Source organism: Lissotriton vulgaris, chromosome 10 (assembly GCF_964263255.1).
Source record: "Lissotriton vulgaris chromosome 10, aLisVul1.2, whole genome shotgun sequence".
In the NCBI taxonomy this organism is placed as follows: domain Eukaryota; kingdom Metazoa; phylum Chordata; class Amphibia; order Caudata; family Salamandridae; genus Lissotriton; species Lissotriton vulgaris.
Window position 1 is genome coordinate 277,455,929 of NC_141698.1, and position 26,154 is coordinate 277,482,082.

General features: G+C 44.2%; 1 protein-coding gene across 2 annotated transcripts in view; it reads right to left on the reverse strand.

The window, feature by feature from the left end:
• The window catches only part of SCAP (SREBF chaperone), an 833,069-nt gene extending 809,789 nt beyond the window's left edge, over window positions 1–23,280 (reverse strand). The window contains exon 1 of one of the 2 annotated variants that reach the window (XM_086941009.1): window positions 23,039–23,280. The gene's annotated coding sequence lies outside the window, so the exon portion shown is untranslated. The remainder of the gene's footprint in view (window positions 1–23,038) is intronic. The other variant, XM_086941010.1, reaches the window with a different exon arrangement.
• Between the last annotated feature and the right edge of the window lie 2,874 nt (window positions 23,281–26,154).

The window sequence follows — 26,154 nt, forward strand, 5'->3', positions numbered from 1 at the left end:
TCAGTACACTACGCCGCGACATACGCATTGGAGCATTCCGTTCAGGTAGATTGCATATACTAGTTTTCTTTTGTATTTGTGAGATATTTACCTTCAAGTTTTGTAATCACTAACAAGATGGCACAACTTATTGGTTAAATCTATGGGGCATGCACACGAAACCGCCCAGCTTTTTTCTTTACGATTCACACACACACTAACAAGGCAATGATTAAACTTTGGGAGTCTAAGTTGCATATTCTGTCTACCTCTTACCTTGAACACCACGTTCTATATTAATGTGGACACTGGACCTTTCCCATTTGTGAATCTCTGTGAGGATTATAAGTACCACAAGTACGCAAATTATTGAACTTTTCTGTTACAGGATTTATTCCCTGATGAAGGGACGCGCAAGTACGGGAATGCATTGGGCTCCGGACTGTTTGTAATTATGTCACTTGCAAACGTTATGTATAACAATCTATGGCGTTAAATATGTATTGTAAGAAATCTTATCTGATCAATGAATCGTTGTTCCAAGGAGGACATCAGCAGTAAATGTATATATGTGTACTTACATCATGAAATACTCAAACAATGATGTCAATCTATGATTTAGGTTTTATTGAAAATCAAGATATAAAAAACTATTACTTGCATCTGCAATCCAGTTTGGTTTAATTATTCTTGTTTAATGTGATAAATAAGATTAAGAGGGGAACTTAGTGTTCATCAGGATCAGTGCACACTACTGGCAGGTTGTATCCTGAAATCATTGAATGTTCACTGATTGTGTAGCCAACGCATGACTGTAGTGTAGCACCCTTTGAGTAAATATTTTTGAAAAGTTTTGAGCTTGAGTACTTTAAGAAAATAGGAATCATTTGAGTGCGCTTCTACACATTTTGTATAATCATTTGAAAAATTCAACATTCCCAAGATATTAACAAGATGCTGCAAAACAAGCTTCAGAATTATGTCAAACAGATTGGTCACAGGACAGCACTTACAAATATCCTGAACACTAATGACGGTAAATCGATAGCCTAAACATAGATCACCACATGTGGAAAGTATTGTAAACTATATTTACAAAAACTGAATAGTTATCTATTCTCAATCAAATCAGTCCATCCATTAAACAGGTCAAATAAGATGAATGGAATATTATATTTTTTTAGTGAAGTCTGTAAGTAATTTCACATGAGACTATACAAGTTTACTTCATAACAGCACAAGGTTGAATGAAGTCACTGACTTATAAGCTGAAGAGCAAGCAACAATGCATGACATGTCTTTTCAGGCAAGCTCATGATACCAGCTTGTGTTAGCCTAAGATTTCAAATATCTACAAATTTACGGAGTTTAGAAATTTCATTTTGCTTTTTTATGTTTATGTACTTATTAATATTGTAATATTATTTCGTTTTGTAATCAGTCATGGAACTGTGTGGGAGCTGCAGACCACCAGGAGTCCATGGACCACAAGCTAAGAATCACTGCTCTAGCCATCTGTATTAAGCCTTCAGATCTTTCAAAGGGTTGTCTACATAGGCCAACGACACAAAGCGGAGCATGTTATGTTATGTTATGTTAAAAAAATGTGTACCGCGCACGTACACCGAGACGGTTTCTTGGCACTCATAGCATCTACAGACTCTTACTCTTCACACTGAACCATGACATACAGAGACATATAAGAGCAGGGATTTTTTGAACCTGCTGCCAAGTAACAACAGCAAGATTTCTAAACTAATCAAAACACAGCAGAAACTAAATAATGTTTGCCCTAAGGCCCCTCTCTCCCTTAGAACTGCAGGAAGAGGGCAGGAGGGACAGGCTCTTCATTCATCACTTCCTCCATAGGAATGTTAAAAATCCTCAACTCGAAGTCATGCTTTAGAAAAGGGGTATTCACCAGTAGCTCATTAGCTACCGTAGCTCTCCAGCTACCTGAGTAGCTCCCCTGTGTGCAGCCCCGCTTATTACATTGGAAAGTTTTTGCTTGGTTGAAATATTATACATATAAACAAATTGAAATTATACAACACTAATAATATCAGTAGCTCTCAATGCGTTTCATTGAACATAAGTAGCTCTCACTACAGAAAAGGTTGAATACCCCGGAGTTAGAATTTTTTATTTTTTTTTAATCCTGCTATTGCATCCAATACATCCAATACATCTGCTGGATGCTCATTTGCATCCTCGGCAAGACTACCTTCCTTTGATTGAGGTATCTGCATTTTTATTTTATTTTTTCTTCATCACCTTAAGTTTGATAGATATTACAGCCCAGCCCCATACAATGGTAAAAACATACCTCTCACAGCTGGGCTTCCCGGCTGTCACACTGCACACCTTAACCATTAGCAGCAGAGTACGGTGTTTTAATCACTGGACTCATTCAGACTGGGAACGAAAACATTCAATCATTGGGAGCAAATAGTTTTCTTTCTTACTGAGAGTCAGATATTTTGCTTCACAAAGAAATGCTTTCTTAACAAATGCCAAACATTCTCTATGGTCTGGGGTCGCAGTTTCGACCCATTTTTCTTTTCAATCACATGTCTGGCTAATAACACTAAGTAGAATCTAAGCCTACACTATCCCCCTCCACACTCACTCCTGGTTGTGTACCAAAAGAAAAAATATAAACAAGTGCCAAAAATAACTTACAAAATTCATCAAGTGACAAACTAACATAATTCCAAAAACTCTGCAAACTAGGCCATTCCAGGATCATATGGAAAGCATCTGCCATTAGACGGTTACACTTTTTACATCTGGAGTCTTGCCTCCTTGAAAGCTAAGCCAGTTTATTTGGAGTTCAATATACCCTGTGTAATGAAAACAAATAATCCCTTTTAAATACAGCTGGTTTCACAATTCCATATCGCAAACCAAAGGATGCTTGCCAAATTTCTTCCAGGTCATAGGCAGTCTTCCTACCGAAACTGAATCGGGTGGTGGAGTTTTCTTATCCTCTGCTTGGCAAACTAGGCCATACCATTTAGCAAACTCTCTAGTTATCTTTAGAGTAATAAAACATTCAGATAGCTTGCCAGCAGTGATCTCCTTACCTCCTGTCTATTTCAAAACGCCATCTATATCGTTTCTATGGGTTAAGTCTTTTATTTTTGATTGCGCGAAATATGAATTAAAGCCATCCGGTTTCTTTCTTTTATATATCTGGAAAAAATATACAAAGGCAGAATAGCGCTGTAAGCGTCAAGGTGCTCGCTGTATAGTAGAGTCATTACCTATTTTCAAATTCCCAGCCCGCGACCCACATTATGGTGAGGGTGCAGCAAGAGCCTACTAACTCAAAACATTCAGGTCTTCAACTGTTTCAGAAAAGCAGTCAGTGGGGTACAACTTCTCAAGGTTTGCAGAAGTTGTTCCAGAGCTTAGGATCCTTTTAGACAAAGGCCGGCCTCACATATGAGTCTGTCTGTGCTTAAGGAGCGATCACTAGAACGTAGGGGCCAAGCCAGTTGGTTGATAAGGTCTCACCATTCCATGGAGATATCGGGGGCGAGCTCCGGATCTAGGTCTGTGCACGAAGTACAGGGCTTTAAATTGGATTGGTTTCTCTACCTTATGCCAGTACAACTCCAGCAGAAGAGACAAAGCCGATGCACTTTTTGGGAGTCTGTAGAGCAGCCTGGCCCCCGAGTTTTGGACTACTTGCAGTTTTCTCATAGAGGCTTTATCAGCTCCTAAATAGAGGACATTACCGTAGTACATTCTAGAGGCGTGCATGAATGACTGTCCTTTGGGCTGAACATGGAAGAATCTACAGGATTTTCAAAATTCATTTCAGGACAGCAAAACAGGTAGCAGGCACCTTCACAACCTTGTGCTTTGTGGACAAATTTTCGTCCAGCAGGAAGCCATGGTTCTTCACCTTTTGGACCAGAGTGGGAAGAGCGCCCAGGTTTTCAGGCCAGTGCTGTGGGCCCCATAGAGACGGGTTCTTTCCCAGCACGAATACCTCAGTCTTTTCTCCGTTAAATTTCAGAGAGTTCATGTTTATCCATTAGGCAACCCAATTCAGACAGGAATTCAGGGCCTCAGAGTAATGGTCCTGAGCGGATGACAGAGAGAAGATGATACTAGTGTGTCAAACGCGAAGGAAAAGACAGTCAGGCCAAACCTGTCAACCAGGTCAGCCAGTGGGCGGACATAGGTATTGAATACGGCCAGACTTAAGGCTGAGCCTTGAGGAACCCCTGAGGTAATGACAGGTCATGGGGAGGAGATATTCGCTAAGGAGACCTGGAAAGTATAGTGTGAGAAGGTGGCCTGATATGCAGTGCTCACTATTCTAGTGAACACTATGTATCAGTCCAGCAACCCTTATTGATGATTGGTTGTAAGTCAACCTTATAGACCAGCTATCCTAGTAGCGTGGATACGAGCAGTCTAAGGCTAAAGACTCGAGAGGGCGTGTTAAGCCAGCTGTTATACCACACATATACCCCTTGAATACCAAGTGAAAGGACACCACACAAGTGTTATGAAAATAAACAGTTATTTATTAAGATTCACAACAGCCCTGTACTCTTTATGAGGACAGGGTACTAAGCACAAAACAAAACTCTTACGAAAATACTTAAGTTAGCACAGTATATACAAATGCCCGAGGGGCACGGAAAACCATATACTTGAAAAGTGGAATGCGAAATTACTAGCAGGTAAGTACAGTACTAATAGGCTTTGGAATCGCTAGGACTTGACTATAGAATCGTTAGATTACTTCTAGGAGACCCAGGGGACTCGGGTGCAGTGTGTGCACTCTCACGCGAGATGCGGGACAAAGTCTATGGTAGCTAGAAATTGCAAAGTTAGTGTTCTCGGGCGAACCCGACCTGGTAGGAAGAAAACGAAAGTGGATTCTGACCCTTGGATACTGAGGCTATGCTGAGGCACCGAAATGCCGAAGTTACCTAGCCCAGGGGCTGCAGCTGCATAGGACTCAAAGGACGTCGGGAATCCTCGTTGACGGACCAGGAGCCTGGAAGAAAGAAGTTGCTGGCAGGCGACCAGTGAAGAAAGTTCGATGGATCCAAGCCTGGATCGAAGGAAGATGACACCTGAAAGCAGAGGGGACCAAGTTCGTGACTACTAGCCAGTAGTCAGTGGGCACCAGGAGGGCACCGGATGGTAGCCACCTCGACTAGGCGAGTGGGTGACGCTGTGCTCGGAGATCTCACGGACCAGGAGGCGTTGTCGGCGACCAGGATGGAGGAGCGAGCTGTCCCACGAAGATAGAAGCTGTCGGCGTCGCTGGACCCAGGATTGGGCAACAAAGCCTTGGCAAATTCAAGCCCACGCGGTGGACCTAAAATGGCGTCTGGAGTGGACCAGGAGGGTCCGGGGTGCCTCTCTTGAAGAAGGAAGCAAGGGCCAGTCTGGAGCAACCAGACCAGCAGCAGTGATGTCGTCGGGCGTCGTTCAGAAGGCCACAAGCCAGCCGGCTAGTAGCCAAACAACGCGGTGCACAGCAAACAGCAGAAGGGCCCCACGCAGATCGTGGAGATGCAGGGAGGCTGATCTTGGGTGCTGGAGCTGCGCAGGGTTGGGGCTTCTCGGACCCCAAAGCACTCACCAGTGGAAGACTCGGTGGGCTTGTTACAAAGAAGTCGTGCAGTCTTGGCGATCGTCGGTCCCTCGAGGTCTCGTTGCACTCACGGTTCTCAGCTTTGCTGTAGAGGTGAGTAGAGGTCAGAGGTGCCAGGGAAGCCGGGTCTCGTCGAGCTGGGTCGTCGGATTCGTGAAGAAGGACTTGCAGCAGACCGCAGTGTTCTTAGGATGGTGCCCGCTTGATGCAGGGTGACTACTCCTTAGCCACAAGGGAGAATCTTGAGGAAGAAATCTTGAAGTCCTTTCGCAGAAAGTCGTGTCTTGATTCCAAAGATGATCTAATTTTAACAGGGGGCCCGCTCCCATCTTTATACCAAAAAAGGGGGCTGACCCGGTGACTAGGTCCTGCCTATGGGTGGGACTAGGAGGGGGGTGGTTACACCCCTCTGCCATGCCGGACTTTCCCCAGGCCAGGGGCTGGTGTGCCCCTGGAACTGGTTCTGACCGGCCTATGCGTAGTGAGCACCGGGGTGCCACTCAGCAGTCACCTTCCTGTAAAGCCCTGCCTACCCAGGATACACAAAACCATGTCTGGGACGGTGCTAGCACCGCCCCCGACAGGAAACCCTTTGTCCAGGCTCCCCTCGCTGGAAGGACTCCCAGCTGCAGGGGGTCAGACTCGTGTCTGTGGTGGCAGCATCCATTTTGTGGAGCTGAGGCTTCGTTTAACTTTAACCGGGGTTCACAGTTACATACATGTCGTGTCCCTCTAGAAGGGTGGAATGCTAACCCCGTCGCCAGAATTGGCGAGGGGTTAGTATTCCAATTCGTATGACACCTTACTCGACATGTTTTGATAAAGCAATACCAAAGATAGCATTTAACCGCGAGGATTATAATGCACTTAAGAGTATATGGTATGCGATATCATGGAACAGCTATTAGGACTTGGTTCCGCAAGCTGCAGACAGGCTCAGCTCATGCCAGCACCATCTCACACGATTCCAAGCACTCTGCCTTCAGGATTGTCAAGGCCTGCCATAGGAGTGACTGATAGGAATCTGTGTGTCCATTTTAGGGTTAGATATAGGTATACTATATCTACAGCAAAGGGTGATTACACGACTTTGCCCCAGCTGTCATGCAGCCAGTTGTGTCAAATTTAGGAGGCCAGCCAAGGGTGGCATAATACATGCTGCAGCCCCTGGTAGCCCTGGGTACACCTATGCCCTGAGTTACAGGGTCTGATAAGGTGGCCCAGTACCAATTGGAAATGTACCTAGGGTACATGGAATCCATTTTAAAGAGAGAGCAGTAGGCCTGGGGTCCTGATTGGCAGGATCCCAGGTCGACTATGTCAAAAACCAGCTAAAACACAGGGCAAAAAGTTGGGGGCAACCATAGTCAGGATGTACCTTCCTACATATAGTCAATCAAGAAAGATGCCATCCAGGATAAGGCCTTACACCTTGTAGACCTAGAATGGACAGACTCTCAAACAGAGTGGGAAGAGCGCCCAGGTTTTCAGGCCAGTGCTGTGGGCCCCATAGAGACGGGTTCTTTCCCAGCACGAATACCTCAGTCTTTTCTCCGTTAAATTTCAGAGAGTTCATGTTTATCCATTAGGCAACCCAATTCAGACAGGAATTCAGGGCCTCAGAGTAATGGTCCTGAGCGGATGACAGAGAGAAGATGATACTAGTGTGTCAAACGCGTAGGAAAAGACAGTCAGGCCAAACCTGTCAACCAGGTCAGCCAGTGGGCGGACATAGGTATTGAATATGGCCAGACTTAAGGCTGAGCCTTGAGGAACCCCTGAGGTAATGACAGGTCATGGGGAGGAGATATTCGCTAAGGAGACCTGGAAAGTATAGTCAATCAAGAAAGATGCCATCCAGGATAAGGCCTTACACTTTGTAGACCTAGAATGGACAGACTCTCAAACAGAGTGGCGTGTGACGCAGTATTGAAAGCAGTGCTGAGGCCTAATAAAATCAGCACTGCCGCCTCACAATCATCCAGGAGCCGCCTAAGATGTGCTGTAAGTCATAGAAGGGCGGATTCAGTACTGTGACCCACTCTGAATCCGGACTGTGAGAGGTCGGACTAAGTTGCGGGTCTCCACAAAAGCAGAAAGTTGCCGGTTAACATGCTTTACCATTATTCCTGCCACAATGGAAGCATGGAGATCGGTCTGTAGTTTGACCAGTTAGAGGGATCTAGATTAGGTTTCTTCAGTATGGGCAGAATCTTGACATGTTTCCATGGCTGAGGAATGTACCCTGCTGTAAGGAGAAATTAAGGAGTCCCACCGGCAGCCTCAAAATGTCAAAGTCCAAGGTACAGAGCTTTGCTGGGGGAAGAGGATCTGTGGGGGAGGCCATTCTTATGGATTGTGCCAATGATCTGAATAAAAGGCAACTACATCATGTCCCATGTGTTACGTTTCTGAGTAACTGGGGTGTTTAAGCGAATGGGACAGACCATCAGTTTGCAGGAAACTGGAAGGACAGCATAATAATACTTGGAAGTGAAAGGAGCATTTGAATGGTGCTGCAACAAATCCAAAATAACAAAGTATGCTTTTCTAGAAGATGACCAAAAACGACCAATGTGTCTAAAGGTTCCTTCATAGAATGGGTTTCTCTCTTAAGTATGGGGCAAGCAAAAGGTCACTGACAGATTGAACATGTTTACAGTGCAGTAAATTCATAAAAACGAATTGGCAGCTAGATTCTGGTCAAGTCCATCCTGAACACTAATAAAACAGCTCAATTTCCATCTGTTAAATGTCTTGTTGTAGAGTTGAGCCACATTTACGTAAAAGACTAGCTTGTTTCAAGGAAAGTTGGAATTTAGTAAACTTTAAGAATAACCTTTTAGGTAAGGGTTGAAATCACACAATTATATACTGGATAGGCCATCTTAAAACTGAATCCTGCTTGGCACTGGTAGCCATCTGACATCCGACAGGCACACTTTTTTAGGTCAAGTCTGGAGACAACTGTGTCAACAGCCACAGGTGGCCAAAACAATTCTAATGAAAATTACTTACTTCTATTCATAATGAGGTGGTCTCTTCATCAATAGGCCCGTTCAAATGTCAGTCACATTTTGCTGCCGCCTACCACAGATTACGGCACACGGCAATGGGTCAGCCCACTTCAGCCACTGGCTCTTTTACACTAAGAGTGACTGCATTTTACCTAATCACGTGTGCACATCTGCCTAAAAAAAAGTGCATGTCGGTACCAAGTCTGTTATCCAATACTCCCACATGCTTTTTTCCTTCCCATTTTTAACCTTTTGGTTGTTTGTGTTTTTTCTAGTCATACTTGTTCATTTAAATTATTAAATTCAAGATGACATGTTCTTTGCATCAATATATATAATATTTTTCTGACCTTTGCATTTTAAGTAAAAATATTTTCTATTGCTACTCTAAATACCTCCATCCGCTAGGAAGCACCTGTGCTCTTCTATTAAAATGATATGCAAGGTTTTTATTATCATTATTATTGCACGCATATGGCCTCCATGTACAGGTGAAAAACGTTTTTTTGTAGTATTCTTATGGGGGGGGGGGCATACCCTTGCCAAAAATTGGTTTTAAAAAATGTTCAGACGGGCCAGTATGCCAATGCCAAACCTATTTATTGGCTTTGCCGCTGGTTGTTTCCTTAGAGTTTAAACTAGGCACCCCCATACTATGTGCAAAGTGCTACTTTTCACCAGTTTATGGAGTTTGACATACAGGGACAAGCAATAATTCACAATCAAATTAGTTGTTTCTCTTACAAATAGGAACAGAGTGCTTCAGGGAAAGCAGCACTTAAATGTATCAGATACTGAAAACTGCATTTTTTGTTTATTAAACCGGCAATTTGCAGTTTAAAGGGCATATCCCTGTCTAAAGTCACCCCAAATACTGTTCGTATTCTCTTTACAATGGAAAGTAAGGCCCAGCAATTATACTGAAAAACAATCAAATGTTTCCACTCTTCAGCAAAAGTTTGCTCTCGAATAGAAATGCAAGAGGGTCTGGTTCTGGACTCTGGAGACGCTTTCAAGAGCAGATGGGCTTTAAGTGTGTAAAGTCAAATAAACTGACCAGGTGCACGAAGAATACCAGTAATAACAGCAGTGACCCTTGTGGTGCCCGACCAGTGCTTAATAACTCACATCTTAACGAATGAAGCTCTGGTCAGAAGCCCCCAGCATGTTCAATTAAACATTGGTGCACTAAATATCAAGGCTGGTAGCACTGGCGTAACGAAGATTGATGGGGCCCACCTGCAAGGTACATGGAGGGGCCCCCGCTTTGGATTGAATCCAGAGCTCTCAGGCCTGACTACTGTGCAGAGGGGGCCCCCTGGAGCTCAGGGGCCTCCCCACACTACGGGAGATGCAGGGCATGTGTTACACCATTGACTGGTAGTCTTAATTCCAGTGCATGCCTCTTTAATACACTACCAGACACTTCCTGTCCCTTTATCTCACACTTGCAGGCTCCTGCTTTCTCCTTTTGTGACGGGTTTTTCGTCTTTCTGATTTGTTTTTTCCTCTCATGCACTCAGAAATTATTTGTTGTGAAAAACAGTGCCGGGCTCAAAAACTAAGTGCCAGTGAACCCCACCGCCAACCACCTGCTCAAATTAAGCACTGGATGCACTAGATCAAAGGTGAATTTCAAAATAGGATAAGACCAACCCGACAGCAGCCCCCTATACAAAGGATCGGGTGGTTCATGGTGCCATAAACTAAGATCGAACCGGATCTGTAAAGGTGAGCTATTCACAACAGTTAACACCAATCTAACTGGACATGCTTGCTCTCTACAGGAGAAACGGCAGATAAGCTGACACTTTAGCACCCATTGAGCTTCAAGCACGCTTGAAATGGGAGTACCCTATCTGTTTTAGAAGTTACTTCATAATTGGGAGATTAGTCTTACTGGGCCTAAATGTAACAAGAACTTTGACAACAGCGTCTGCTTTTGCAAGAGTCCTCCGCATCTATTTATTAAGAACCTGGGGACCTGTCGTTTCCAAAAAGAACCCATTAATCAAGAACTACACTAAAGAAGCAAATGTTTTTGTTTTCTCCTTTAGCAACCAGCCCAATCCAGAATCGAACCTGTTAGTTTAATGGCCTGTTGGAATGATATGCTTCTACCACAACTGGAAAGAACTCAAATTGGAGCCTGGAGCTCGTCACTTCATCTACTGCCACTGAGGAGCAGATATACTCCTTCATTGCATGTATCTCCAATTATTAATCACGGGAAATGATTTCTGTGATTATTTAATGAAAAAGTGGTCCAACAATTTAGTTTTCAGGTAGGAAGCTTTGTATCTATCGCTCTTGATCTCAAAGCAGTCTCTTGTGCTCGTCGGTTTGGGTATTTCACTAGTGAGTCCAGTCAAAATAACAACGGATACATGGAGAGAAAGATGGGAGGAGGACCTGGGCAGGCAGATTAGTGGGGAAGAGTGGGAACACATCTTTAGAAACGACCATCATGAATCTCGGAATGCCAAAATCACATATATTCACTTCTATTATATACACAGAGCCTACATTACTTCCCACAAAAATCAATACATATTTTCCATGAGCCAAGGTGCAGTGCCTAGATGAAATGAGGAAGGGGCAGATTTGTTTGCTTTCGTTTGCTCCTGCCCGAATTTGGCAGTATTCTGGCAGAAATAACAAGATGCGCTGAGAGAGACATAGATGGACAAGTCGTCCAATCAGATAACTGTGTACTGGGTATGTTCCCCCATCCTAACAAAAAATATAGCGCCAAGTAAGTTTATACATCCTACCTTGTTACTAGACAAACGTCAAATAACATGGGACTTAGCAATACTTGCTGGGAAAAAGGGGTTGCTAAACTGGATGTAATACAAAGGTGTGCTGCTAACGAGAGATGCAAAGAAGGAGTATCAAGATATAGTGTGAACCTGGGAGGCAATTAAGATCATACTAAGAGAGAACAAACAAGGTATGGGAAACAAGGCTGGGTCCCCTGTCAAAATTCCTATTCCCTTTCAGGGGCCGAATGGCAAGAAGGCAACTCCCTGAGATAGTCTGTGAATCACATGTCCCTCACTCCTGCTTTAAGTTCCAGGTACAGTAATAACAACTGCAATAGCTTGTTCTTAGAGAAGGAAAATATATATGTGATGGTTGTACGACGGAACAACTCTAAAAAAGAGAGAGAGGTCCAACACACCAAAGGGACAGGACTTTAAAAAGACGTTAAAGTCTAGAAAAAACTCCCTTTGGGGTATTCTCATAGCATTCCAATTATACACTCACACCATAGATTCCACTCAAAACACACCGGGTCAGTATTTCAGTTGCCAGAAAGTCAAAATGTGAATGCAATAATAACATTTCTTTGTTTGATTTTATTAGATTGGTTCAAGAACAAGTATACTAATATACCATATATAATTATAAACAAGACATAATTATACACATTATACACCTTAAAAACTACAAAAATAAAAAATCACAGTGTAAATAGATCAATGATCGTGACAAAACAAGCACATTAGCATGAATTAATATGTCAGCACATCATTTTGTACATGTCTAATACATCACACAGTAAATATCATGGGAACTTGTTTTTCTATAAGTAGGACAAAAAGTGAGGCGATTCGGAGGGTTACACTGGTCCATCGTCCTTCTTCAGGCTTGCTACTAGTGTGTTCCGACACTGTTAACTACATATACATATATATATATATATAAAATATATGATTCAATAATGCAACATAAAAATACAGTCCATAACAAAAAACAACCAATCTATTTTTCAAATTCAGTGATGCCTTCATTTTATTGTAACAATTCTTATTGGCTTATGACCCAACACACAATAAATGTAAACAAGCATTTACAATGCAACGGTCTCTCCTTTGCAAAAGTTAGAGCTATTGGCATTGTAAATGACACATTTTTTATTTATGTGTTGGTTTTGAAATCAGATAAATAAATGGCATTGTCATTTACAATGCCATTAGCTTAATCTCTCGCAAATGCGAGACCTATTGCATTTGCACCCACACACACACACACACACAGAGCCACACACACACAGACAGATCCACACACACACAAACACATGGATGTTTTGGTGGTGGTGGATGATGTGGTGGTGGTGGATTATGTGGTGGTGGTGGTGGTGGATTATGTGGTGGTGGTGGATGTGGTTGTGGTGGTGGTGGATGTGGATGTGGTGGTGGTGGATGTGGAGGTGGTGGATGATGTGGTGGTGGTGGATGTGGATGTGGTGGTGGTGGATGTGGAGGTGGTGGATGTGGAGGTTGTGGATGTGGTGGTGGTGGTGGTTGATGTGGTGGCAGTGGATGTGGATGTGGTGGTGATGGATGTGGGGATAAGACTCAAGACCGCACTACCGAACTGAAATGATGGTAGCTGAGGCCGCGCAGGCAGGTCTGTTGTAGGCATCTGGGGGGAGTCCCAATGGAGCCGGTGTGAGAAGGGGGGCGTCCTCGCGGTGAGGAGTTGCTTCACTTTGCCCCCAGAGTGGATTAGCAGGCGATCTCACATGGCCCTTTGTCTGGGCTTCTGAAGTAGATGATAATTGTCACTCACGCTGCGAGTAACTCACAGCTGTATCCCAGTGGGGTGACGGCTCCAGTGCACAGGGGCGTTGCATGGTACGTGGGGTAGTCTCAAGGCAGTGCCGCAGAACTGAAATGATGGTGGCTTAGTCCGCGCAGGCAGGCCCGTTGTAGTCACATGGGGGGTCCCCGGTGGAGCCGGCGTGAGAAGGGGACGTTCTCGCAGTGAAAAGTGGTGTCACTGTGCCCCCAGCAGTGGATTAGCAGCCGATCATGTATGACCCTTTGTCTGGCCCTCTGAAGTATATGATGATTGTCACTCGTGCTGCCATCACCTCGTAGCTGTATCCCATAAGGAAAGTGGAAAGCAAACAACATGACGTGTCTCAAAAAAAAAAAAAAAGAACAGAAAATGCATTGCCTTTGAAAACAAAGCCAGAAAAATAAGCCCCGTCTTTTTCAGATTGACTTCCCGGACTTCCTGCTGGGGTAAAAGGTTCCTTATCTTCTTTATGGGGCCATCTGGACCCATAAAGAAGATAAAAACATTTTACTTCAGCAGGAAAACACGCTCCCCCAATCTGAAAAGGACGGGGCTTAGATAGAAAGAATTTGAAAGAAGAACGTCACTAGAACCTCTTCTCCAATGGCTGGCCACCGTTTAGGAGGCCAGCCAATGGAGAAGAGGGGTGGGGCTTAACCTCGCTAGTGATGTTCTCTCTATCCCATTAAGTCTCGCCAGCGAGACTGCGCATGTGCGCAGTCTTTCGCAGGCCGAGACCTAAAAACACACATTTGTCTAAATACTCAAACTTCCTAAACATACCTCATTGCACTCACTCATAACGGTATTTCATGCTGGGATAGGCTAGAAGAACTCTATCCTCTCTGTCCGAGGACTCAATATATATATATATATATATATCAGGTTTACAAATCTCTCCCTTTAACCTCAGACGTGCCTAATTGCCCAGGTTATTAATTGCTAATGGTTAAAACCTATTAAAGGGGTGACAATGCCTCATTTTATTGCAATAAAAGTATATATGTACAAAAACCATTGAGTACCCACCAATATATGCACAGGTCGATATTCGTGATGAAAGAATCTCTTGATAAAGAATCTCTCCTTCCAATGCAATATTTTATTAGTAAAATGAGTGCTGCTGAAAATTCTTCAAAAACTTTGTTTAAAATTGTGAAGGAATTTGCTAAACTCTCGGCCCTCGTCTGCTCGGTTAGCCCCAGTCAAAACCTTAGTGACGGTCTTTCTAATTTCTTCCATGACAAAATCGTTGATATCTCCACCTCATTCTACCAGGATCTTGCTAACCCTCTCAGGATCTTAAGGTCCCTCAAGAGAAGGCGTTTGTGGCATTTAAAGCAATTTCTATGGAACTAGCCCTGATGAAAATGCGGCTGTGCAAATCAGGGTCCCCGTTAGACCCGGTTCCTGCCCGGTGCTTGGCACTCTCACCCCCCTCATCTCTGCCCCACTAATTTCAATCTGGAACTCGTCTTTACTTTCAGGTCAGTTCCCCACATCATGGAAGCAGGCCATGTTAATCCCCATAATTAAAAAAGCTGACGCCGATCCTTCTGTGTTCAGCAACTATCGTCTAATTTCGCTCCTCCCCAAACCAGCTAAGGTACTGGAAAAAGTTGTGCAAGAACAACTGGCCGACTATTTGAAGTCCAGACAACTATTCCATGACTCACAACCTGGATTTAGATACGGCTACAGTACGTAGACCGCGCTGCTGGAGGCATCCGAGACCATTCATGAATGCGTGGATGCAGGCGAGGAGGCCATGTTGATGCTCCTCGACCTGTCCGCGGCTTTCGATACCGTCTCACATACCATTCTGCTAGATAGACTATATAGTCTTGGGATACGGGATATTCCCTTGGCCTGGATAAGATCGTTTCGGAGTGGCAGAAGTCAGAAGGTCTTTCTCCGGCCGTTTGTCTCAAAGGAAAAATCACTCAGTTGCGGAGTGCCTCAGGGCTCTGCACTGAGTCCCCTTTTCTTTAACCGCATCGCTGCTGCGGCGATTTTTGCACTGTGTGGCTGTTTTCCCTTTTCTGCGATACATGACGAGCTCAGCTCGTCATCAACACACGCCACCCGTGGGTGATGACGAGCTGAGCTCGTCATCAGCATCGAAAGGGTTAATGTCTATCTTTCACCTCTGGCTGAGGTAGTTGAATCTTGGGGGTCAGATTGATCTCCTATGCTGATGAAACTCAGCTTGTGTTTTCATTTAGAGATCACTCTGACAGCGGCCTTGTCATCTTTAGACGCTGCCTCACCAATATTTCATCTTGAATGACCCTCAATACCCTCAAGCTCAATACAGATAAAACCGAGGTGCTGTTCTTCAATCAAAGTTCCCCACTTCCGTCTCAACTGTGGTGGTCGTCTGAGTTTAACCCTCCCCTGGTACCTGTAAAATCAGCCAGAAATCTGGGTTTCCAATTCGACAATGAACTGTCATGAAAGACGCAAATCAATAAGGTCACCTCCGCATGCTTTGGTAAACTTCGCATGATTAGCAAAATTCTCCCTTTCCTCCCTCTGGATTCAGGTACAACCGTCATCCATGCCTTTATTACTTCCCACCTGGATTACTCCAATAGCCTCTATGTGGGAGCTCCAGCCTATCTGATTAATCGGTTGCAGATAGTGCAGAATGCCGCTGCAAGGCTGATATGCAACATCCCCTACCGCCACTCAATAACCCCTCATCTGAAGAAACTTCACTGGTTGCCTGTGCCCTATCACATCCAGTTTAAAGCCTTGGTCCTGGCTTTCAGGGCTCTAAATGGCCAAGAGCCAGCACATCTCAGACGTAAGCTAAAGCCTGTTCAGTCTGCCCGAGCTCTCAGATCCAATCACCTTCGTCTTCTTCACTCTCCCCGTTTCCGCCGTTCCAGAATGGGGGGCAGAGCATTTGCTGTTGTGACCGCCAAACTCTGGAATAGCCTACCATTATGTCTGCGACTAACTAAATTTTAATCTCTGTTCCCGCGAAACTTAAAGACCTGTCTGTTTTACAACCTCTAGCCATGCTAGACATCCATGTTGCTCTTTAGTCGTTAGCGCCGGGACACCCCCGTTGGGGGGTAGCCTCGCGCTTTATAAGCTTCAAAATAAATAAATAAATGCTCAATATCATAAAAACAACGGATCACTGCCGTGGAAATTTTGCAGGGAGGACGGGAGGACACGTCTTCAATCTTTACACACCCTAAAATGTTATGCCTAAATCAGCTCTTTAAGCAATAGACTAGGCGGATTTCTTGCTTTATTAAACCACCTATTTACTTTTTTGCATAACCTAAAGTTTTAAAGCTTTCAACATACCAAAAAAAATATCTGGCGATCTCAAAAGATTTCCGGCCTCATTAGATGCAGAGTACCAATCCTAAACAAGCATTTGCAATGCAATAGGTTTCGCATTTAAGCAAGTTTAAACTACTGCATTGTAAATGGCAATGCCTTTTATTTATGATTTAAAAACCAAAACATAAAAAAATGCATTGTCATTTACAATGCCAATAGCTCAAACTTGCGTAAATGCGAGACCTATTTCATTGCAGATGCTTGTTTCTTTTCTGCCATGGGGTCTGAAAGCAGTAGAGGTAGAAGTTTTTTTTAGGAAAATTATAGAACAATCGGACGAAGACTTCGCACAGCGAAAGAAACCAAAGAGAAACACCAGTTCATAATGACTGCTCTTGTGGTTTTCAACCCTAACTAGCTTACCACAAGGTCATCATCCGCTTGGGCTGGACAATTAATTTGGGATATCGAGCACATACCGGGTTGTGCCCTAACTGGCATCACAAGTTTGCAGAGAAGGATAATCTCCAAGTCTGCAACTTGTGTTTGCCTAAGGACCACACATCAGAAGGCTGTGCAGAGTTCCAGCAAAAGACCTTCAAGGAAAGGGAAAAACTAAAGTTTAGTATTAAGTCATGCCGCAGCTTCAAAAACATATCCAAGGAGAGAACATGCCTACAACAATGGATCCGGCAGAGGAACAACAGGAGGAAACCTTTTACTTCAAAAACTATTTTGAAGAAAACTCCTTGCAAGAAGGGATGTTCAAGAAAGATACTTCGGTTGACAGACAGGGTGTTTGTTGATGCTGACTGGCCAGAGGAAGGTATAGACGCATACCCCTCAAGATGACATCAGTATACAATGGGATGGTGAAGCGGATAGCAGACACCTCTGGAACAAGGGTCACATAAAAGAGTTCCTATTTCATGCTGTGCTGTTGGTGCACATGCAAAAATATAAAAGGAAATATTAACGGTCTCTGTGGTCCCTTTTAGAGCCCAAAAGAAGGAATGTATTCAAGTTTACTTTGTTATAACGTTTACCTTTAAGGACCCTTAGAATGGATATTATGAAATACAGTAGAAAGGTTTTTCTCATCCATATGGTCCTCCATGTACTCCCCCCAGAATGCCAAAGGGCTACAATCTGCATACCCTCATGAGAGACACAACATAATCCCCTGTTTTGGTCAAACGAGGGGTGACAGCAGGAGCGCTGATATCTCCTTACCTTTGCGGATCACAGAGGCGAGCGCTATCCCGGGCATGGTCTCCTTGTGAGACTGAAAGTCCGGTGTCCGCATGGGGCGTCCCCGACTTAGCAGCGTCCACAGCTCCCGAGCACGAAGGCGACCACACCGCAGGCCAGGTACAGGCTAAGCCGGAGCAACGGCAGCGCTAAGTTCAGCAGGAAGGCGACCACACCACAGGCCAGGTACAGGCTAAGCCGGAGCAACGGCAGCGCCAAGCTCAGCTCACCGGCGGCCGGACTGCCTTACAGGGGCAGCAGGGACAGGCAGAGGAGGGCCACCCCGGCGCACAGGATGAGGCGGGAGGAGCAGGGCACCGCGTGAGCTGCAACCGGGCTGCCTTCAGCCTGGGCCAACGGTGCCGGGGATGGGGAGCGAGCCTGCGGCGATGGGGCGCGAGGCTGCGGCGACAGGTCGTTCGTGTCCCTGCTGCTTTTGCCAGTAGGGTACGTGCCCTAGGAGAGCAACACATCTCCCGCCCCGTGGCCCCCCAGGGAAGGATGGAGGGAGCCTGGTCAGAGAGCGGCTGGAGCCTGCCGGAGGAGCGGGTAGGGATCGGTCATATTTTGAACCGATTTCTGAGTGACAGTTACCTTGATACATGTGGTGTAGCCCACAAACTTCTTTCTTCCTTTCGATTATTAGTGTGGCAATTTTGACGTTACTTGCATACCCTATGATAAAGAGAATGTCAGTGAGACTATATTATTTACCATATTTACATCTACACTAATTATATGCATGAAGATCTAATTTTAAATAGTTATTATATTCTCCCTATTCTCTTAATTATAATTAATGAACACACAGTCCCAACACCATAAGTACATATAGCGGGCCGTTTATTCATTACCATTGTATATTAGTGTGGGGTAACCTGTCACAAAAATGCATTTGTGTGTGCCGACAATACGATAAGATCCCTATGAATTTGTTTGTAACCTGTATTTACTGTGTGATGTACTACACACGTAAAAAAATAATGTGCTGAAATATTAATTCATGCTAATGTGCTTGTTTTGTCACAATCATTGATCTATTTACACTGTGATTTTTTTTTTGTAGTTTTTAATGTGTATAATGATGTCTTGTTTTTAATGATATATGGTATATTAGTATACTTTTTCTTGAACCAATCTAATAAAATCAAACAAAAATGTTATTATTGGATTCACATTTTGACTTTCTCGCAACTGAAATACTGACCCGGTGTGTTTTGAGTGGAATCTATGGTGTGAGTGTACGATTGGAATGCTATGAGAATACCCCAAAGGGAGTTTTTTCTAGACTTGTAAGACGGAACATCACAGGTAAATACTTTGCTTGCCTAAACCACATATTTTTTTACCACACATTTTTTTACAACGCTTATGCTTTTACAACGTATGCCATTACCACACATTGTTTGTAAACAATGTACTTGGGGGCAGAGACCCCCACACCCCTCAAAAATATCTTAAGTACGTGGTTAAGGTATGCGTTGTAAAATCATCCACATGCGTGCTAAAAAATGCATGGTAAAGTTACAATGTGGTAAAAACCTAGTTGTAAAGGCTGTTTCCTATATGTGATTAATATGTATTGTGGAATGGATAATCTGCTTCAATTACCTGACCACTATTGTGTTCAAACGCTGGATTCAAGTTTACTGTATGTCTTAACACCTTAGCAGCTATGGAACGTCGAGCTCCAGTGCTGGACGTTCCATTGCGCAGGTGCAGTTGGAACTTCCAACGGCCGACGGCAGCACTCCCGAGGTAGTGGTGCCGTCGGCCGTTGGAATAGGCGCAGCACTTAAGGTGTTATTGATGGTTAACGCGTGAAAAACATATTAAAAAGGTTTTTAAAACATTCTGTATGATGCTGTGGGAGGATACTGGGGAGCAGTGTGAGAACAAAGGTATACTGTGTAAGTCAATAAACATTCAAATATTTTACCAACGTCAGTAGTACTCAGATAGGAGGATAAGCAGCCATTCCTTCCCCTGCTCTAATCCTTATGTTAGTTTCCCAAAATTACCTCTCCTACAAAGGTATTCCCAAAAGTCATATACCTGTTGCACCAGTAACAGTGAACATTGCTGCTGTACTTTCTTGATTTGAAGCATTTCTGTATTCAAACTCACTTGCATTTAGATGTCGGTGGGCCCTTCTCCATGCTTTTTTTTTATATTTACAGCACCAAAAGTACTGATTGCTGCACTTGTGACAGGTTTGAAACTGTACACTTTTCCAGAATTGATCAAAATTGCGATCTTCTAATGGGCATCTTGCCTCCCTTAAAATTGAGAAATTATTGAACCATCCCAGCTCCTGCGCATACTTGAATAATTAATACTTTTTGGCCGGCACTAAAAATACAAATCAAAGCCAACATACTGTAGCATTCCAAAATGATTTAATTAGCAACTGTGGATTTTGGGTTTCGTTGTGGGGTAAAGTATGTCAACAGTGTGTAGAGAAATGTGAGACAAGTACCAATGTGTACTGCACTCATAGCAAAAGAGTTTAAATATTGTAATTCTGAAACATTAAGGGGGTGATTATGATGGGGTAACGATCGCCACACCATCGTAACGTGAATTACCCACTGCCATATCACGTTGGTGGTGAGTATCGCGGGAGACGGAAAGTCTGTCTGATGCTTTTCTGTCGGTCGACAATCGTTACGATTGCAGGCTGGGCGGAGCTAGGGCTCATATATGGTGGCGGTGCATAGCAGGCACTGCCATCCATATTATGATGTTTGGATTTTAAGGCCTTTCCATGGCGGCGATGCTGCCATGGAAAGGCTGGCAGGGAATTGATTTGGGGGCCCGTTGCGGGCCTCCGGGGGGCTGGAGGGTGCACTTGGGGGGTACCCCCCTACATGTCCATGCACAAGGTGGCAGGCAACAACATGGCATTTTACCATTGCAGCAGGTGCTGCAGCCAGCAGCATCCGCCGCAATATTAAAATGCCAGCGCGGTTGCATCATGATCAGGGGTGCAGGACCGCCGCCTCCCCATTCCGGTTAGGATGGCGGGTGGACTCCGGTTCGCCCGCCATCCTAATAGGCCCCCCTAAGTCTATTGTTTCCATCTATTTGATAGTGGGTGGAGCTCTTCATATTAGTATTTCTTTTTGACTTCAGGAGACACTTATACCACTTAGGTTGGGTTTCCCCGTAAATGCACACTCTGCAAATGAGCTGTACTAATGCACTTGTGACGGTTTACTATCTAGTCAGAGATGCACATATTGTTCTTTTGCACATGTTATGCACCCCAAAGGAAAATAACCATAGTACCCCTTCTGTGTAAATATAATGTTATCCAGTTTCGACCAGCATTATTCTTTCTCCAACAACTTGATGATCCATTAGTTTGTTATGCAGTAGCAACCTTCTTGTGGGCTGTACTGAAACGAACGGGATTGTGTCACAGCTGAGAGGGTTTTTCATTTTTTTTTTTTTTTAGAGGTAACCATTTATAGTTGTATTTACGTATGTATCATCTTAATATGGTTTTATGAGTGATTGATGATATAATAGATTTAAAGTATTATTGATAATTAGTTTGATACATTTTGTTTTGTTTACTGGCCCATGATATCGGAGTACTCTATGAAAACAAAATAGTAGGGCAAAATGTGCTTACACATGAATTTGTATTATATATTTCTTTTATTATTTCCGTTTTAAAATGTATTGGTGTTTTTGATTTATGTATGTAGTTTTTATGCTTCACAAAAGATGCGAAATAAAGTTTTTACTGACTGACCCAAAAGACAATGCATAAGGCCAATCTTGTTGACACAAGATACTCATAAAGTCTATCCCCTGTGATGGGCTGAGCTACAATAATATTCAGGACTGTGGGATTTAAATCAGATCAGTGGGGACATAGGCAAAAGGGGCCATGGTGGTCTGGAACACTCTTGCACTACTATTGGAAGTTCGCTTAGGTCACACAATGTTATAGGCATGTGACCAGTGGAGTGAATCTTAAAATCAGTCAACTGGAAACTTTAAAAAAACAAATATAAAAAAAATGCACCTGTGACAGCATAGAAAGTACTCAAGGCAATCAAAATTAAATAATGCCCAATTTTAAAGGGACTGCAATGCATCCTCTACACAAGCCAGTAGTGGAAATAGTGTGTATGCCCAATAGAAGGAAACCGTTTATACACAATACTTAAATGACCTAGCACAAGTTATTTAAACATGTGGGATATATATTTATGTCACAGAAGCGATAATAAATGTGGCTCAACAAAACATTATCTGGAGCAAATGTAGTAATAATCAGATTCAAGCATTACTACAGTCAAAGGTCAAATCACATTACTACCATGGTACAAATGAGTTGGTTCGGGGTCATCGTGCTCTTCACTCCTTCATGCCATTGGCCTATGCAATGAGGTTGCGTGTTTAAATACCCTGTATATAGAACTAATGTACACGAAAAAACAGCATGGCGTAACTCAAATATGCAGACACTGAGTAATATGCTATCTATGGTTATGATTAAAGAAAAACCTGTAATATATGTTAATATGTGTTAAATAAGGCAGAGTGATGCAATAAATGCAGAACGAGTCAGGTAAGCTCCTGTTTGCACAAAAAACAATGCCTGATAAACAAACACAAAAGCTGGATTCAAACAGTACACCTACACCGAGAGTCAAACAGGACACAGTTGATAGAATAACCGAGTACAGGTCATTAGACATCAGTACAGTCATAACTGGCGCAGTTGGTATAATGGCCATGGGGACGAAATTATTTTTTATACTCGATTCCCGTTCTGAAAGCCAGAACTCCTAACTTGCTGAGAAGAACTAATGAGAAGCCTCCGTCAAATGGATACGTTTTCGTCCATCAGTTTCGGTCGCTTAAATCAGCTTTATAAATATGTGTAAAGGCTTTCTTGCAAAGAATGTTTAGGTATCATATGAATGCAAATATCAAAGTTCTACAAAGTGCAGGGTGTCGTACAGGAGGCACCGAGTACTACACATGCTGTCATAGTTTCACAAACTACTCACACTTTATAGCTTTCAATTTAACTCTGTGTATCAAGTGTTTCAAAAGAACGTCATCCATAGTTCATTACGACACAGAACAGTTTCCAATGAATGAAGGGTGAACACACGCGTGTGCCGCACGGTACCCGCCTCTTTGCTGCACATGAACACCAAGATATCTACTCTTTCATCAGGTGTGACCACATACATGCCAGCTCTTCATCATAATATTTCAGGTGTCATAGGACAGCACTTACCTGACGTTTCCCGACTGACGGTGTTATAAATCCGATTGCTCCTGCTTTGCATCAGCACCTAAAGAACAGGCAAACTGAAGGCTATGTGAGCTAATTGAAGAGCGAGTTTACAGTGACTGACAGCTTGGAGACGCTACAAGGAGGGGCGGAGTGACGGTCCCCACTATTAAGAATGCAATTAGCTAGAAAGAGAAGGACCCACCCCGGAAAACAACGGGCCGGCCACCCCGGAAGTGACCACCAGCACCGCTCCGGAAAGGACGCCGGGCTGACAAGGAAGTGACCGCCCCCTCCGTACGCGCGCAGCCGTCTTGTCAGGCTATGCTTGCAAACAGTTCACGCGGTCCCCAGAGCTGTAGGCTCTTTCTGAGAGGCTACAGCTAGATCCGGCTTCTGACAGCCGCGTGTGCAGCGCCACCTGCTGGAAGACAGAGAGTCGCTACTGTCCTGCAGCGATCTCTTAAAGAACTAGAGCGCTAACCTACTTTACAGCGTACGGCATTATTGCGCGACATGGTGCTATGTAACCAATGTTTGAATCATTCGGCTTTTTTATTTTTGCTGCACATTTATAGCGCGAACTCGACCCAAAGGTATTGGAGCACTTTACATTAGCACCAGTTACCTTGCATATATTTTGGTAGGCACGGGGAGATTGAGTTATTTTGCCCAGACACAAGAAGCTGAGCCGACGCGAGGTTCGAACCTGGTACCCTAGCGCCAAAGTCGGGAGGCTAGCTCTAGATGTTCGAACCTGGTACCCCAGCGCCAAAGTCGGTAGGCTAGCTCTAGCCGTAAGGCTACAACCTCTGTCTTATTGGATAAGTGAGAACCAAACCACACGTGGACCTGGAGATCTAAAGCACGAGCCGATCATGAAAATGACTCACGCCTCAGACGATAGAAGAGACCTTACAATTGAAAAGTAGTTCTTATTCCTAATTTGTGTTCGCGCAATAAGGACAATCCACACTTGCTTTTTGTAGCAAAAAAGGTCACTATTTATTTTAAGACAGTCGAAAACAGTTCCTCCTAATGAAAACAGATAATCATGAATCATTTACCATTAAAACATTTCCCAACAACATTTCCCTCTGTTTATCTGTACCCAAAAACATTTCCAACATTTCTGTAATCCAAAATTCCCCACTTGCACTAAAACCAGCATTAAGCTATGTCATCATTTAATCACCAAATTCATCTTTTCCCTCCCCTCCCCCCCCCCAAGGAAAAGGATAAGCCCGCTCAAGACGATCCCCAACATCAAACAGCGCCTAAAGAAAATATAACCATAGGAGAACTGTAAAGTGCCCTAAAAGTGACGATTTTTTTTTTCATTAAAAAAGAAGATAAACAAAAAAAGGGAGGGTGGGTGGGACAAAGCTCCGACTTCCTCCACCGCCTCCCACGACATCACAAACCACCCTCTTCCCCTGACTCCAAACACCCGCCCCACTAGCCCCGCCCCTTGCCCTGAGAGCCAATCACGCGGTGGATTGTTCCCACCGCGGGAATCCTCCCAGGTGGACACCGGCTCGCGCCTCGGTCCACCGGGTCCCATCGCACAATAAGGACAATCCACACTTGCTGTTTGTAGCAAAAAAGGTCACTATTTATTTTAACCCTTTCCTTGCTGCCGTCGGCCATTGGCCGACGGCAGCACTACCTCCCCAGTGCTGGCGTCGGCCAATGGCCGACACGGCCCAGCCCGCGCACGGAAACGCCCGCACCGCCGCGTTTAACGGGTTAAGACAGTCGAAAACAGTTCCTCCTAATGAAAACAGATAATCATAAATCATTTACCTTTAAAACATTTTCCAACAACATTTCCCTCTGTTTATCTGTAACCAAAAACATTTCCAACATTTCTGTAATCCAAAATTCCCCACTTGTACTAAAACCAGCATTAAGCTATGTCATCATTTAATCACCAAATTCCTCTTTTCCCTCCCCTCCCCCCACCCCCGAGAAAAAGGATAAGCCCGCTCGAGACCATCCCCAACCCCAAACAGCGCCAACCAGGAAAACCAAAGCGTTTTCCTGGCCCCACCCAAATTATAGAAAATGAAAATGAACAACTCTAATTAACCTTGCTGTCGCACCATAAATTTTCCCCAAAAAAACTTGCCAACATATCCCACAACTCCATCAAGTAGTAAGCTTGCCCCATTCTCGATAAATGTACCCCATCATCATGAAATAAATGGCTTTCAACACTTGTAATGAGTCCATGTGATAAAACCTTTATGCCCACACCAGAGTTTCATTGCTCTATTTAATTTGCTACGTGTCTTTTCAACTGCAGCGTGGCTCCTAGCTCCTCTCCATCGATGACGAAAGATAAATTCCGTCCACTCTACTGATGTACCTGACCAGTTATCCTTTAACACAGCTAGATCCAACTTCATTTGTTTGATAAGGGTTAGACCAGAGAGGTCCACTAAATCATTCTCACCAAGATGAATAATTAGCAAGTCCGGAACCCCCTTTTCTTTGGATAATTTAGAGAGCACTGAGAACAACGTACCCCATTTCATCCATCCCAAACCATACCAAAATACCTCATGACCTTTCCCGTGTAACCCCAAAGATCTGCCACAAACCTGTTGCTCCGCACAGGTGGCCGACCATTTAACAAAAGAATGTCCTACAATCCAAGTCCTCATTTTTCGTGGCAAAGGATTAACTCGTCCTGTGAGGAAAAAAAGATAATATTAGACTAGCATAAAAAAGAGAAAACAAACATTCAGAACTGTAAATATCTAGCACAACAATCCGATTTCAGGGGGAGGAGCCTGGCTCGGAACCATGATGGCCGCCTGATTCCTCGGCTCCGCCGCCCCTCTTGCCTTTCTCCCGTTTTCCGCCCTATCCTGTTGTCTATCCTGTAAACGAGTGGCGGTAGCGGAGCCGGGAGGCGAACCCGGATCTACCGATGTGCTTCCCTGCTCGATCCCGGCAGCGAGAGTGCCAAGACGCCCCCGCCTCCTCCTGGCGCTGCGCGGCTGTGCCGGGTCTTTGTTCTCTGGCTGGCCGGCCCCGCTTACAACAGCGGCGACCATTACAGGCGGATCGGAATCGGCCGAATACGCGCGGCAGGCACGTCTTGTACCCTG